General features: G+C 50.4%; 1 protein-coding gene across 2 annotated transcripts in view; it reads right to left on the reverse strand.

Moving 5' to 3' along the window:
• The window catches only part of LOC141266140 (uncharacterized), a 236973-nt gene that overhangs the window by 198538 nt on the left and 21148 nt on the right, over positions 1–17287 (reverse strand). The gene's annotated exons all lie outside the window — the stretch shown is intronic.

A 17287-nucleotide genomic window follows, 5' to 3' on the forward strand; every position in this document is an offset into this window, starting at 1 on the left:
GGGACCGGGTCACACGCGTGCGTGCGTGCGTGCGTGCACTGGCCGGGGACCGGGTCACACGCGTGCGTGCGTGCGTGCACTGGCCGGGGACCGGGTCACACGCGTGCGTGCGTGCACTGGCCGGGGACCGGGTCACACGCGTGCGTGCGTGCACTGGCCGGGGACCGGGTCACACGCGTGCGTGCGTGCACTGGCCGGGGACCGGGTCACACGCGTGCGTGCGTGCACTGGCCGGGGACCGGGTCACACGCGTGCGTGCGTGCACTGGCCGGGGACCGGGTCACACGCGTGCGTGCGTGCACTGGCCGGGGACCGGGTCACACGCGTGCGTGCGTGCACTGGCCGGGGACCGGGTCACACGCGTGCGTGCGTGCACTGGCCGGGGACCGGGTCACACGCGTGCGTGCGTGCACTGGCCGGGGACCGGGTCACACGCGTGCGTGCGTGCACTGGCCGGGGACCGGGTCACACGCGTGCGTGCACTGGCCGGGGACCGGGTCACACGCGTGCGTGCGTGCACTGGCCGGGGACCGGGTCACACGCGTGCGTGCACTGGCCGGGGACCGGGTCACACGCGTGCGTGCGTGCACTGGCCGGGGACCGGGTCACACGCGTGCGTGCGTGCACTGGCCGGGGACCGGGTCACACGCGTGCGTGCGTGCACTGGCCGGGGACCGGGTCACACGCGTGCGTGCGTGCACTGGCCGGGGACCGGGTCACACGCGTGCGTGCGTGCACTGGCCGGGGACCGGGTCACACGCGTGCGTGCGTGCACTGGCCGGGGACCGGGTCACACGCGTGCGTGCGTGCACTGGCCGGGGACCGGGTCACACGCGTGCGTGCGTGCACTGGCCGGGGACCGGGTCACACGCGTGCGTGCGTGCACTGGCCGGGGACCGGGTCACACGCGTGCGTGCGTGCACTGGCCGGGGACCGGGTCACACGCGTGCGTGCGTGCACTGGCCGGGGACCGGGTCACACGCGTGCGTGCACTGGCCGGGGACCGGGTCACACGCGTGCGTGCGTGCACTGGCCGGGGACCGGGTCACACGCGTGCGTGCGTTCACTGGCCGGGGACCGGGTCACACGCGTGCGTGCGTGCACTGGCCGGGGACCGGGTCACACGCGTGCGTGCGTGCACTGGCCGGGGACCGGGTCACACGCGTGCGTGCGTGCACTGGCCGGGGACCGGGTCACACGCGTGCGTGCACTGGCCGGGGACCGGGTCACACGCGTGCGTGCGTGCACTGGCCGGGGACCGGGTCACACGCGTACATATACAGATACTGGCTGGTGACTGGGTCATACATGTACCATGGCAGATCGGCTCACTTGGCTACTTAACGAGGTGGTCACAGGAATGCTTCTCATTTAAATTTTTAACTGGTTTATGAAAACGGGCTTCATAAACCAGTCCAAAGAAAAAAAATAGACATTCAGTCTTCTTGACATAATCAAAACAGCACTCACTATAGTCCATATAACTGCAGGGCTCGTCAGCACAGGAAACAGGATTCAGCTCTGTTTAGCAAGAGCGCAGCTCTGGAGGTCAAATCCCCTCCAGAGCACACAGTACAATCATTAAAGTCTAAAGCCTTCACCTTTACCTCCTGGACTTTGCTCTAGGGTGGAGATATGGCGAACAGCCATCCCACCCACCTCTTCACCTGTTTATAATAGAACTGGGCCCGTCATGACCAATTAATCCCCCTCAGAACATAAACCTGGAAGTTTTGCTCCAGCATGTTATATCACTGAAGCAAATAACCTCAGTGAAACATCTCTCCTCCAGAAAATTTAACAGTGACCTTCTTACGTGCACTGGCCGGGGACCGGGTCACACGCGTGCGTGCACTGGCCGGGGACCGGGTCACACGCGTGCGTGCGTGCACTGGCCGGGGACCGGGTCACACGCGTGCGTGCGTGCACTGGCCGGGGACCGGGTCACACGCGTGCGTGCGTGCACTGGCCGGGGACCGGGTCACACGCGTGCGTGCGTGCACTGGCCGGGGACCGGGTCACACGCGTGCGTGCGTGCACTGGCCGGGGACCGGGTCACACGCGTGCGTGCGTGCACTGGCCGGGGACCGGGTCACACGCGTGCGTGCGTGCACTGGCCGGGGACCGGGTCACACGCGTGCGTGCGTGCACTGGCCGGGGACCGGGTCACACGCGTGCGTGCGTGCACTGGCCGGGGACCGGGTCACACGCGTGCGTGCGTGCACTGGCCGGGGACCGGGTCACACGCGTGCGTGCGTGCACTGGCCGGGGACCGGGTCACACGCGTGCGTGCGTGCACTGGCCGGGGACCGGGTCACACGCGTGCGTGCGTGCACTGGCCGGGGACCGGGTCACACGCGTGCGTGCGTGCACTGGCCGGGGACCGGGTCACACGCGTGCGTGCGTGCACTGGCCGGGGACCGGGTCACACGCGTGCGTGCGTGCACTGGCCGGGGACCGGGTCACACGCGTGCGTGCGTGCACTGGCCGGGGACCGGGTCACACGCGTACATATACAGATACTGGCTGGTGACTGGGTCATACATGTACCATGGCAGATCGGCTCACTTGGCTACTTAACGAGGTGGTCACAGGAATGCTTCTCATTTAAATTTTTAACTGGTTTATGAAAACGGGCTTCATAAACCAGTCCAAAGAAAAAAAATAGACATTCAGTCTTCTTGACATAATCAAAACAGCACTCACTATAGTCCATATAACTGCAGGGCTCGTCAGCACAGGAAACAGGATTCAGCTCTGTTTAGCAAGAGCGCAGCTCTGGAGGTCAAATCCCCTCCAGAGCACACAGTACAATCATTAAAGTCTAAAGCCTTCACCTTTACCTCCTGGACTTTGCTCTAGGGTGGAGATATGGCGAACAGCCATCCCACCCACCTCTTCACCTGTTTATAATAGAACTGGGCCCGTCATGACCAATTAATCCCCCTCAGAACATAAACCTGGAAGTTTTGCTCCAGCATGTTATATCACTGAAGCAAATAACCTCAGTGAAACATCTCTCCTCCAGAAAATTTAACAGTGACCTTCTTACACCGCCCCCCCCCCCCCAACCCTCTGCCCAAAGTTTCCTTGGCCTATGCGCCATATCGAAGATGAAGTTCTGAAGTGCCAGAAACAACCTAGTCACCCAGGCATTTTTCCTCTTCTTTTTCCTCATTCATCTCAGGGGAGCATGATCTGACACTAGCTTGAACTTTCGGCCTAGCAGGTAGTACCTCAGAGTGTCAATTGCCCATTTGATGGCCAAGCATTCTTTTTTCCACGTTAGCATAATTCTTTTCACAAGAGGAGAGTTTCCTACTTAGAAATAGGATTGGATGTTCCTCACCATTTATTTCCTGGGACAACACAACTTCCAACCCGACCTCTGAGGAGTCTGTCTGGACTACGAACTCCTTATTGAAGTCAGGTGCGACCAAGACCAGCTGTTTACACAGGGAGAGTTTCAACTCTTGGAAAGCCATCTCTGCTTCCGAAGACCACTTGATCATAGACGTCTGTACCCTCAAGGAGGTCGGTCAGGTGTGTGGTTATCATAGCGAAATTCAGGATAAACCGTCGATAGTATCCCTCAATTCTCCAGACTGCCCTAACCTGTTTGTTTCCAGTGCTGCCTGGACCTTCTGCAGAGGACTTCCCCAATCCGGGCTGAAGATCACAATATTGTACAGGTACACTCCCTGACAGAAGTTATGTTGCTTATCCATATCTATATCTATATCTATATCTATATATATATAATTGTCTTATCCCGTCTGTCTGTCTGTCTGTCTGTCTGTCTGTCTAGGAAATCCCGCGTCGCTCATTGGTCCGGCAGCGGCCAATCAGCGCCGCGGGATTTCAGAAAAAAGATGGCGGCCGTTAGCGGCTCATCTGCGGGACGGAGCTCAGCGGCGTTGCAGCCGGGAGATTAGCGCCGCGAGGCGCTCATCTCTCGGCCGGTACCAGCAGAAGGACCCCGACCGCCGGACCCATCTGCGGGATGGAGATGCAGCCGGGAGATGAGCGGCGCGAGGCGCTCATGTCCCGGCCGGTAGCAGCCGGGAGATGAGCGGCGCGAGGCGCTCATGTCCCGGCCGGTAGCAGCCGGGAGATGAGCGGCGCGAGGCGCTCATGTCCCGGCCGGTAGCAGCGGAAGGACCCCCGGCGTCGCTGACATCGATGCGGAAGGGAGGACCGGGGAGTGGTGCTGCGGGTCGGGATACTTCTGCTGCGAGCGCCCGCTCATGTCCCGGGTTCTCGCAGCGGAAGTAGCCGCACAGGCAGCGCCGCTCCCCGGTCCTCACCAAGACGATTCGATGATTGGTTGCGGTCTTCGGACCCGACCAATCACTGATCTTAGCGCAAAAGTTAAACACCGCTGTGCTGATCGGACGCTGCCCGCGACCAATCACCGATTTGGGCGCCAAATTTAAATATCGGCCGCGACCAATCAGCACACTAGTGGTTAATTTTAGCCGCAAGATCAGTGATTGGTCGCGGGCCAAGACCGCGACCAATCAACGATTTGTGCGGCACATTTAAATAGCGGCCGCGACCAATTGCATGTCAGCGCCGCTCCCCGGTCCTCCCTTCACACCCTAGCCGCATGGATGTCAGCGCCGCTGCCTGTGCGGATACTTCCGCTGCGAGAACCCGGGACAGGAGCGGGCGCTCGCAGCAGAAGTATGCCGACCTGCAGCGCCGCTCCCCGGTCCTCCCTTCACACCCTAGCCGCTGATGTCCCCACAGTATCCGCATGGTGTTACAAAGATCCGGACATTTGTGTTAAAAATCGCTGATTGGTCGCTGCCGATGCCCGCGACCAATCACCGATTTGGGTGCAAAATTTAAATATCGGCCGCGACCAATCACCGATCTTGGCTCCACATTTAAACACCGCTGTACTGATTGGTCGCGGCCGTTATTTAAATGTTGCGCCCAAATCGGTGATTGGTCGCGGCCGCTGCCCACGACCAATCAGCAGAGCGGTGTTTAACTTTAGCGCCAAGATCACTGATTGGTCGCGCTCTCCGCACGCGACCAATCAGCGAATTGTATTGGTGAGGAGCGGGGAGCGGAATCGTATTAGTGAGGACCGGGGAGTGCCGCTGCCTGTGCGGATACTTCCACTGCGAGAAGCCTGGAGATGAGCGACTGCTCGCAGCAGAAGTATCCCGACCCGCAGCGCCGCTCCCCGGTTCTCCCTTCACACCCTAGCCGCTGATCTCCCCACAGTATCTGCATGGTGTTACAAAGGTCCGGACATTTGTGTTACAAATCGCTGATTGGTCGCTGGCGCTGCCCGCGACCAATCACCGATTTGGGCGCCAAATTTAAATATCGGCCGCGACCAAATTTAAATATCGGCCGCGACCAATCAGCACAGCGGTGTTTAAATCTGGAGCCAAGATCGGTGATTGGTCGCGTCCGATATTTAAATTTGGCGCCCAAATTGGTGATTGGTCGCGGGCAGCGCCAGCGACCAATCAGCGATTTGTAACACAAATGTCCGGACCTTTGTAACACCATGCGGATACTGTGGGGACATCAGCGGCTAGGGTGTGAAGGGAGGACCGGGGAGCGGCGCTGCGGGTCGGGATACTTCTGCTGCGAGCGCCCGCTCATGTCCCGGGTTCTCGCAGCGGAAGTAGCCGCACAGGCAGCGGCGCTCCCCGGTCCTCACCAATACGATTCGCTGATTGGTCACGTGCGGAGAGCGCGACCAATCAGTGATCTTGGCGCTAAAGTTAAACACCGCTCTGCTGATTGGTCGCGGGCAGCGGCCGCGACCAATCACCAATTTGGGCACCACATTTAAATAGCGGCCGCGACCAATCACCAATTTGGGCACCACATTTAAATAGCGGCCGCGACCAATCACCGATCTTGCCGCCACATTTAAACACTGCTATGCTAATTGGTCGCGAACGCCATCCGCGTCCAATCAGCAGTATTGTCGCCAAATTTAAACACCTATTTGCTGATCGGTCGCCGGCCTCGACCAATCAGCAGAGCGGGGTTTAAATTTGGCCCCAAAGTCGCTGATTAGTCGAGTCTGATGGCCGCGACCAATCAGCAGAGCGTTGTTTAAATTTTGCGCCAAAATCGCTGACTGGTCGCGGCCGGCGGCCTCGACCAATCAGCGATTTTGGCGCCAAATTTAAAAACCGCTCTGTATCGCTCTGCTGATTGGTCGTGGTTGCCTAACGCGACCAATCAGCGATTTGGGCGCCAAGTTTAAACACGCTCTCCAGTCCTCACTAACACGGTTCGCAGATTGGTCGCGGCCGCCGCCCGCGACCAATCACCGATATTGCCGCCAAATTTAAACATCGCTTTGCTGATTGGTCGCGGTTGCCTATCAGTGATTTGGGCGCCAAATTTAAACGCCGCTCTGCTAATTGCGCCCCGTCAGCCGCATACCTATTCTAGAATACCCGATGCGTTAGGATCGGGCCACCATCTAGTTATGTAAATAAAAAGCGTATAACCTGACGTTAAATTCATCCATTGGTTTTATAAATTAGTCTTTTGAAAGCTGAAACCCTCCCAAATTTGGTTTAGGTTAAGAAAATAAATTGATATCAATGCTGAAATATTGATCATTTAATGAACACAGAATGGTCAGATTTTGCCAAGACAAAAGTTTTGTCGCCTGGTCATATAATGCACCCAATCCTAGTTTACATCCTCACCAGGGGAAGAAGGTGGACCCAGGGAACTATAGGCCGGTGAGTCTGACTTCTATACCAGGAAAGATCTTTGAACAAATTATTAAACAACATGTATGTAAGTACCTGGATAAGAATGAAGTGATTAACCAGAGTCAGCATGGGTTTGTAACTAACAAGTCATGTCAGACTAACTTAATTTCCTTCTATGACAGAATCACTGACTGGGTGGATCAGGGAAATGCTGTAGATATAGTATATCTTGACTTCAGCAAAGCATTTGACAAAGTATCTCACACCATCCTTATTGAAAAAATTACCAAGTATGGAATGGACAAGGCAACTGTTAGTTGGATTCATAACTGGCTTAGTGATCGGACTCAAAGAGTGGTCGTAAATTAGCTTCACATCCAGTTGGATGAATGTCTCAAGTGGGGTACCACAGGGCTTTGTCCTGGGACCTGTATTGTTCAACATCTTTATCAATGATTTAGATGAAGGAATTGATGGTAAACTGATTAAATTTGCTGATGACACAAAGCTAGGAGGGATAGCTAACACTAGAGAAGAGAGAGAGAGGCTTCAAAAAGACCTAAATAAACTGGAGCCGTGGGCAGTAACTAACAGAATGCATTTTTCCCTGTTAAAAACCAAAGTACTACATCTGGGCAATAAAAATGAAAAAAGCATATACAGAATGGGAGGAATAGAGCTAAGCAACAGCACATGTGAAAAAGACTTAGGTATACTAATAGATCATAGACAGAACATGAGTCAACAGTGTGATGCAGCAGCAAAAAAGGCAAATACAATTCTGGGATGTATTAACAGAAGCATACAGTCTAGATCACGTGAAGTCATTATCCCCCTCTACTTCTCCTTGGTCAGACCTCATCTGGATACTGCATCCAGTTTTGGGCACCACATTTTAAAAAAGACATCGACAAACTGGAGCAAGTTCAGAGAAGAGCGACCAGAATGGTGACCGGTCTGCAAACCATGTCCTATGAGGAACGGTTACAGGATTTGGGAATGTTTAGCTTGCAAAAAAAGACTGAGAGGAGACTTAATAGCTGTCTACAAATATCTCAAGGGCTGTCACATTGTAGAAGGATCATCTTTATTCTCATTTGCACAAGGAAAGACTAGAAGCAATGGGATGAAACTAAATGGGAGGAGACAGATTAGATAGTAGAAAAAACTTTTTGACAGGGTGATCAATCAGTGGAACAGGCGGCCAGGAGAGGTGGCGAGTTCTCCATCAATGGACGTCTTCAAAGCAGAGGCTGGACAGAAATCTGTCTGAGATGTTTTAGTGAATCCTGCTTTGAGCAGGGGGTTGGACCAGATGACCCAGGAGGTCTCCTCCAACTCTACCATTCTATGATTCTAGTGCTCAGTAAATGATCGGTTAATTAGTGGGTGTGTATAAAAAGAAACTCAGCACCCCAGACCTTCACTTGAACGGCAACTTGAGCTCTGACTGTTATGTTCTGCTACCAGAGCTAAGGAAAGAGAGGAGATCTGTCCCTACGATAGAACTCAGCTTGATCCCTACGATGTAACAGGGGACCTGATCCTGCGATCAGACCTGCTAAAGTCCTAAGCTAGTCTGTACGGAGACCTATAGATGTGGGGAAGGAATCCCTACAAGTACTAAGGACTGGGAGGAAAATGGGACACCTCCTAACAGAAATAGTAGCAGACAGACGAACAAACAAAATATATAGAACATAGAGGTCCGTAGACCAAGCAAACTAACAGAGTTAGATACAGAGCACAGGCTAGCTAGAAAGTAGTTATACAATGAAGTCCAGCAAAGCCAGAAGGGCGGAGCAGGATTAAATAGGCCAACAAGGTCATGTGACCAGCAAAGGAAAAAACCTAAGAGCAAGGTTCTAACAGTACCCCCCCCTTCTAAGAGGATCCTCCGGATCCCCTAGGACCAGGCTTATCAGGAAATCTCCTGTGAAACGCTCTGATAAGTCTGGACGCGGAAACATCATCTGACCTCACCCAAGAGTTATCCTCGGGTCCGAAACCTTTCCAGGCCACAAGATACTGCAAACTACCTCTATACCGTCTAGAGTTAAGGATGCGAGAAATTTCATATTCCCCGTCCTCCACCACCGGAGGAACAGAGGCAGAGGCGTCACCATCCGACACAGCAGCTTTTTTTAACAGAGAGACATGAAATACCGGATTAATTCTCCAGGAGGTAGGAACCTCCAACCTAACAGCAGATTGGTTGACAACCTGAAGCACCTTAAAGGGCCCTACAAACTTGGGACCCAATTTCTTAGAAGGAATCCTCAACCGCAGATTCCTAGAGGACAACCAAACCATGTCACCAACAGCGAACAAAACCTCCTGTCGTTTCCTATCAAAGTAGTCTTTAGATTTTCTGTTGGCCTCCTGAAGATTACCACGCACATCCGTCCAAACTCTCTCCAAATCACCGGAAAAATTCTCCTCCTCAGGCATGGCAGATCCCAACTTGGAGAACGACCCAAACGACGGATGTCTCCCAGAACAACAAAAAAAAGGCGAACAACCAGCAGAAGAAGATGTAGGATTGTTCAGAGCAAATTCAGCAAGTGGCAGAAACTCAGACCACCCCTCTTGATTGTCTGCCACAAAACAACGCAAGAACTGCTCAACATCCTGGTTTTTCCTTTCTGTCTGGCCATTAGATTCAGGATGATATCCGGACGAGAACGACAAATGAACTCCCAACCTGTCACAAAAGGCACGCCAAAAACGAGCCACGAACTGAGGACCCCTATCAGAAACAATGTCAGTAGGAACGCCATGAAGTCTGACAATTTCCTTGACAAAGGCCTTAGCGAGAGTTTTAGCGCAGGGCAGTTTGACGAAGGGAACCAAGTGACACATCTTGCTAAAACGGTCCACGACCACCCAGATGACAGTAAAACCCTCAGAGGGGGGAAGGTCAGTTATAAAGTCCATAGCCAAATGTGTCCAAGGAGCACTGGGAACCTCCAAAGGACAAAGCAACCCCGCAGCAGGAGTATGTGAGGACTTAGATCTAGCACATATAGTACATTGACGCACCCACTTAATGACTTCCTTCTGCCATCCAGGCCACCAAAAACTGCGACCCACCAGTCTATTGGTCTCAGAGATTCCGGGATGACCTGCCAACCGAGATTCGTGACACTCAACAAACAAATCTCTCCTAAAGGTCCTAGGCACAAACAACCTCCCATGAGGAGTGTTAGATGGGGCATTCTCCTGTGCTTTAAGAATCTCATCTTCCAAAACGGAGTCCAAAGCAGCCATCACAACACCTTCTTGTAAAATGTTCTCCTCTTTCTCAGCACAGACTATGGGAGAAAAACTGCGAGACAAGGCATCCGCCTTAACATTCTTAGTACCAGGGATGTAAGTAACGGAGAAATTAAACCGCGAGAAAAACAGTGCCCACCTAGCCTGACGGGCATTCAGGCGCTTGGCAGCATCAAGATAAATCAGATTTTTATGATCCGTAAGAACCTGAACGGGAAATTCCGCACCTTCCAAGAAGTGGCGCCAGTGTTCAAATTCGAGTTTAATAGCCAATAATTCCCGATTACCAATATCGTAATTCAGTTCAGTCTCCGAAAATTTTTTTGAAAAAAAGGCACAGGGATGTAATCCATCCCCGTTATCCTGAGACAATACTGCGCCAACCCCCACAGAGGAAGCATCAACCTCAACCAAAAACGGCTTAGTCACATCAGGCTGCATAAGGATGGGAGCAGAGGTGAACCTCTCCTTGAGATACACAAAAGCTTCAATGGCCTCAGAAGACCACTGAACCGCATCAGCACCTTTCCTGGTGAGATCGGTCAGAGGTTTGACAATACTAGAAAATTTTTTTATGAATTTTCTGTAATAATTGGCGAAACCCAAAAACCTCTGTATCGATTTCAAACCAATAGGCCTAGGCCATTCCTGTACAGCTTGAACTTTAACCAGGTCCATCTCAAAACCTTCGCTGGAGATAATGTAACCCAAAAAACTAATTCTCTGTACAGCGAACTCACATTTCTCCAGCTTAGCAAAAAGCGTATTGTCCATTAACAACTGTAATACCTCACGTACGCTCTGCCAATGAGACTCCAGATCCGGCGAATAAATCAAAATGTCATCCAAATACACAACCACATTTTTGCCGATCAAAGGTCTAAGGATGTCATTAATAAGATTCTGAAAAAATGCAGGAGCATTAGTAAGACCAAAAGGCATCACCAGATTCTCAGGAGTGTTAAAAGTAGTCTTCCATTCGTCACCCTCCTTCATGCGCAACAGATTGTATGCCCCCTTAAGGTCAATTTTAGAGAACCACTTGGCCCCCATTAACTGGTTAAACAGATCAGGAATCAATGGCAGTGGGTAAGGATTGCGTACAGTAATTTTGTTAATCTCACGAAAATCCAGACAAGGACGTAAACCGCCGTCCTTTTTTTTTTTTTTTTACAAAAAAAACCCAACCGCCACAGGAGACTTAGAAGGCCTAATGTGACCGGCGGCCAAACTTGTCTGTATGTATTCCTCCAAAGCCTTCCTCTCAGGAATAGTAAGGTTAAATAAACGACTTTTAGGAAGAGTCGCTCCAGGGACAAATTCAATGGTACAATCATAGTCTCTATGGGGAGGCAAAACCTGCGATTCCTTCTCAGAAAAAAACTCTCCAAAAATCCTGAATAGGAACAGGCAATTCTCCCCTATCCAAAACTGCAATACGCCCGTTACAACACTTGTCATAACATTTATGGCTCCAGGATTTAATTTCACTGGTAGACCAATCCAGTACAGGATTGTGAAATTTTAACCAGGGCAAACCCAATATTACTGGAGAAGGCAAGTTATTCAAAACTACCAAATCCAATTTCTCATGGTGAACACCATTAATATTGAGAGGAAATTCACAGACCTTGAGAGTAATATTCTTCAAAGGGGAACCATCCACAGAAACCACAGCAATGGGGGATGATAAAGGTTCGGGTTTTAAATTGAGTCTTTCCAAGAATCCCCCATCAATTACATTCAGAGTAGACCCACAAATCAACAAACACCGGAAATTCCATTAATTTTTCCTGAGCAATCGTGGAAGCAGCTAAAAATACACCCTTGGAATTTAAACAGGCAATACGGGCATGACTGACCATTTTTTTTTTCTTTCTTCATACGAAGCTCACAGCCTTTAATCAAATGACCAGATTTTCCGCAATAGAAACACAAGCCTTCAGAAAATCTGCGATCTTTTTCTTGAGAGCGAGGTGCCACCGATCCAATCTCCATCGGTTCACCACTGTTAGTACACACATTCTCATAACCAGAAACTGACATAGCAGAGGATTTGCTCTCATTAACCCTTGCACGCAGTCTCCTATCCACCCGTATAGCTAATTGCATAGCCTGTTGCAAATCTTCAGGTGTAGGATAAGCAATTAGCAGGTCTTTAACCCTTTCATTGAGCCCAGCAAGAAATAGACTTTTCAGAGCAGAATCGTTCCACCCTGTTTGAGTAGACCAACGACGGAAATGAGTACAATATTTTTCCACATTACCTGATCCCTGTCTCAAACGTCTCAACTCAGTCTCAGCTGATGCGACACGGTCAGGATCATCATATAATAGCCCCAAAGCAGAAAAAAAACTATCCACTGATCTGAAGCATGTATCACTAGGTTGCAAAGAAAAGGCCCACTCCTGAGGCTCTTTGCGCAAAAGTGACATTATGAACCCTATGCGCTGGGATTCATCCCCAGAGGACTTGGGTCTCAAATGAAAATACAATAAGCAAGCATTTTTAAATGAAAAAAAATTCTCGGTGTTCACCAAAAAATAAATCCGGCAAACATACCTTAGGCTCCAAGAAATGTGCTCCAGGACAGTTACTCACGTGCTGACGGAGCTCGGCCACCTCCAGAGAGAGTCCCTGCAGGCGATGAGCCAAATCCTGAACCGACACCATGATGGAACAGAAAAATCTTTCCTTAGAGAATTTGCAGGCTGGACTTACTGTTATGTTCTGCTACCAGAGCTAAGGAAAGAGAGGAGATCTGTCCCTACGATAGAACTCAGCTGAATCCCTACGCTGTAACAGGGAACCTGATCCTGCGATCAGACCTGCTAAAGTCCTAAGCTAGTCTGTACGGAGACCTATAGATGTGGGGAAGGAATCCCTACAAGTACTAAGGACTGGGAGGAAAATGGGACACCTCCTAACAGAAATAGTAGCAGACAGACAAACAAACAAAATATATAGAACATAGAGGTCCGTAGACCAAGCAAACTAACAGAGTTAGATACAGAGCACAGGCTAGCTAGAAAGTAGTTATACAATGAAGTCCAGCAAAGCCAGAAGGGCGGAGCAGGATTAAATAGGCCAACAAGGTCATGTGACCAGCAAAGGAAAAAACCTAAGAGCAAGGTTCTAACACTGACAACATGCCAAAAATCCACCATGCGACCAAAGCCTTGATCATCAAGAGGCTGAAGACCAGATCCACTGCAGAGGTGGCTGGCACCTTTAATGTGTCTCAGCGTAAAGCACAAAGAATTAAAAAAAAATTTGAAGAGACTGGAGAGGTGTTTGACAAGCCCAGGTCCGGCAGACCCCGCAAGACAACTGCTCAGGAGGAACGTTTGTTGGTTAGAAAATCCAAAGCAAACCCCTCTTCCACTGCCGCACAGCTCCAACAGGCCTGGTCACCTCAAGTCCCTGTGTCAACTAAAACAGTTTGTAGGATTCTGTCTCGAAATGGCGTCCATGGTCGAATCAGTGCCCAGAAGCCAGCACTAACCAAAAGGCAAATAAAAAACCGTGTGGCATTTCCCAAGTCCCACAGCCTGCTAAACAGATGGACGCTGGAAAAGTGGCAGAAGGTGAATTTCTCTGATGAATCTTCAGTAGAATTACACCACAGCCGCCGCAAATACTGCAGGAGACCTACTGGAGCCGTATGGATCCAAAATACACCCAGAAAACTGTTAAATTTGGTGGTGGAAAGATCATGGTCTGGGGTTACATTCAGTATGGGGGTGTGCGAAACAATTGCAAGGTAGAAGGTAATATCAATAGCCTAAAATATCAAGAAGTATTAGCTACCTCTTACATTCCAAATCATAAAAGGGGTCAAATTCTTCAGCAGGATGGTGCTCCATCTCATACATCCATCTCTACAACAAGGTTCCTCCAGGCAAAAAAAGATCAAGGTGCTCAAGGACTGGCCAGCCCAGTCACCAGACATGATTATTGAGCATGTTTGGGGTAGGATGAAAGAGGAAGCTTGGAAGACAAAACCAAAGAATCTAGATGACCTCTGGGAGGCATGCAAGACAACAATCTTTGCTATTTCTGATGACTTCATTAATAAATTGCATGAATCGTTGTTGAACCGCATAGATGCAGTCCTTCAAGCTCATGGAAGTCACACACTATATTAAATATGACTAATGGCACCACAACTTCATTCACCAATGTTATACAACATATATTTGTATTTTAAGATAATTATTTGTTTGAATATCACATTACTTCCTCTGGGAACAAAACTTTTGTCTTGCCAAAATCTGACCATTCTGTGTTCATTAAATGATCAATATTTCAGCATTGACGCCAATTTATTTTCTTAACCAAAACCAAATTTGGGAGGGTTTCAGCTTTCAAAAGAGTAATTTATAAAACCAACGGATGAATTTAACGTCAGGTTATAAGCTTTTATTTACATAACATGGATAAGCGACATAACTTCTGTCAGGGAGTGTAAGCTGCAGAGTACTTGTTTCTTGGCTGGTGATAGTGTCTCTGCCAGAGTGACATCCTCGACCTTGGCATCAAAATTGGCCCTCAGGCACGTAGGTTCCACCGGTTCCCTGTCTCGCCACAGCTTGAGCAGGTTGATGCGGTACACCTGGTAGGGTTTGTTTTCCCCGGCTGGTGGACCTTGAAGTTAACTTCATGCAGCTTTTTGACCACTTCGTATGGCCCCTGCCACTTGGTTAGAAATTTACTTTCGACGGGGAATCAGCACTAACACCCGATCACCGGGGCTAAACTGTCTCAGCCTAGCCGCCAGAGTGTAGACTCTTGCCTGGAGGAGGTTGTCTATCACAATAGGCATCACCTCCACAATCCTGTCACATGCTCGATGATGCACCGGTGGGGTGAAACCTCCACTTGCCAGGTCTCCTTTGCAACATCCAGGAGACCCCCGAGGGTGCCGGCCATACAACAGTTCAAATGGAGAGAACCCTGTGAAACTTCCCTGATGGAAAACAGCAGATACAGGGGTAGGCAGTCCTAGTCTCGACCATCCTTCTCCACAACCTTCTTGAGCATGGTCTTATTAAACCTCTCCACCAGGGTGTCCATTTACGGATGGGTAAACCGAAGTCCTCAGTTACATAATCTGGAGGGTCTTACACAACTCTCATCACTTTGGACATGAACGGAGTCCCTTGATCCATCAGGATCTCCATTGGCAGGCTGGTTCAGGAAAAGATGTGGACAAGTTCTCCGGTTATACCTCTGGCTGAGGAGTTTCTTAGGGTTACCACCTCCGGTTACCTTTTCGCGTAGTTCAGGACCACCAGAATATATTGATGCCCTCGGGCGGGCTTTACCAATGGTCCGACTAGATCCATGGCATTGAAGTCAAATGGTACCTCTATAATTGGCAATGGCACTAGGGGGCTCCAGAAGTGAAAGACTGGGAGAGTTAGCTGGCAAGTAGGAGGGGATCTACATTAGTTTGAAATCTCTTGGTGACATCTGAGCCAGTAGAATCTGCAAAGAATCCATTCTTGGGTCTTGTCTACACCCATATAACCACCCAAGACATGAGAATGGGTCAGGTTTAACACCCGATGCCTGTAGGGCCCTGGTACTACCAGTTGTTCAAATATCTCTCCCCCAAGCTTAGTCACTCGATATAGCAAATCTCCGTTTACTGCAAAGTGTGGAAACCTGGTGTCAGCCCCCGGCTCTTAAGCAACCCCGTTTAACACGGTGACACTATCAGCACCTTTTAGCGTAAGGTCCTTCAGTTGAACAGTCCCAAAGTTCTCCCTGGAAGCACCCGACTCAGGGGTCGTTGTCTTGTCCTCATCACCCGCAAGCATACACAGGGGAAACCCACCCGCCTACGACTGTAATGAGGGGTTTTTAAGGGCAACCCTGTTCTTATCTGAGTCACTTGGCACCTCCCCTTTCCACCATAAGTCCCAGAATAAGGTAAAGTCCCAAACGATTATTAATCAGGTGTATCAAGTCCTTGACCACTCCGACCTCATGGAACTCAGTGCCACAGTACTTTTCTATGGTTACTCTGACAGGATAGTCCTTAACGTCCCTCTGTAAACAGCGAACGCTCACAATCCTTCAGGGGATTAACTGGTCAGGGAGTGTGGCCCTTACGAGGGTCACTAGGCTCAGTGTCCAAGAGTCTAGACACCAGAACTCCATTTATCATCACGGGACATGTCTGCGGCCTCTTCCCAAGTTGACAGTCCACACTGCAGGCCGGATAAGCGTAACACGAACCGCGCCACCCTAGGCTGCAGTCCATCAGTTCGGGAAACATGGGACAACAAGTGACTATGTGCCCCCTGGACCCTGACACCTCCAACAAATTAAGTCCTTAACCCCTACCCTCAGCAACCACTCAGTGGGCCCTTGGACGCCCCCTATTTGTTGCTCTAGTACACCTTTTTTTTTAGATTACCTGGTTTCCCTAATGACTTCTGGTACCTTTCCACCAGAACAACCAGGTCATCTGCATTCCGAGGATCTCCCTGGGCAACCCAGGTCTGCACCGGTCTAGGGAGGGCGTGAATATATCGGTCCATTACTATGCACTTGACCAACTGGGCTAGGGTGGAGGATTCCGGCTGCAATCACTTTAGAACCAGATGTAATAAGTCAAACATTTGGGAGCGTGGGGGGGGGGGGGGTGTTTGTTGCCAAAATACACCCGGCAGTTGACCCGTTGTGTCCTCACTCCCAAGCGTGCCAATATTTCTGTCTTTAGTTTGGCATATTCCTTTGCACCAGCTCCTCTGCCCACAGCTCCAGTGGCAACCTCTCCCGCTCTGCGACCCTTTCAAATACCGCCAAAAATGCCTCGACATCGTCCCCCTGGGCCATCTTTTGCATGCCACATCTTACCACCTTCCTGATGCGAGACTCCTCATCTGGACTTGGAGTGATTACTCTGTTGCAGACCTCCTCTGCCAGGAGTTCCATCTGTCCTTGTATCAGGAGTTTGTTTTCTGCTGGGCTTGCTGCTGGTGGCTTTGGACCAGGTGATTGATCAGCTCCTCCATTTTGTCAGACCACTGTTCCATCCTTAAAGCAGCCTTCACCCAGGACATGCAGTTTGTCCACAGCAGTCACACTTGCTTCCTGGGGATCGTGCCCGCAATTCTAGCACCAGCTGTGGTAGATCAAATCACTTGGCTACTTAACGAGGTGGTCACAGGTATGATTCTCATTTAAATTTAACTGGTTTATGAAAACAGGCTTCATAAAACTAGTCCAAACAAAAGAAATAGACATTCAGTCTTCTTGACATAGTCAAAACAGCACTTACGATAGTCCT

The sequence above is a fragment of the Phyllobates terribilis genome, unplaced genomic scaffold, assembly GCF_046119375.1.
Source record: "Phyllobates terribilis strain yellow unplaced genomic scaffold, ASM4611937v1 Scaffold_4__5_contigs__length_816908805, whole genome shotgun sequence".
Classification (NCBI taxonomy): Eukaryota; Metazoa; Chordata; class Amphibia; order Anura; family Dendrobatidae; genus Phyllobates; species Phyllobates terribilis.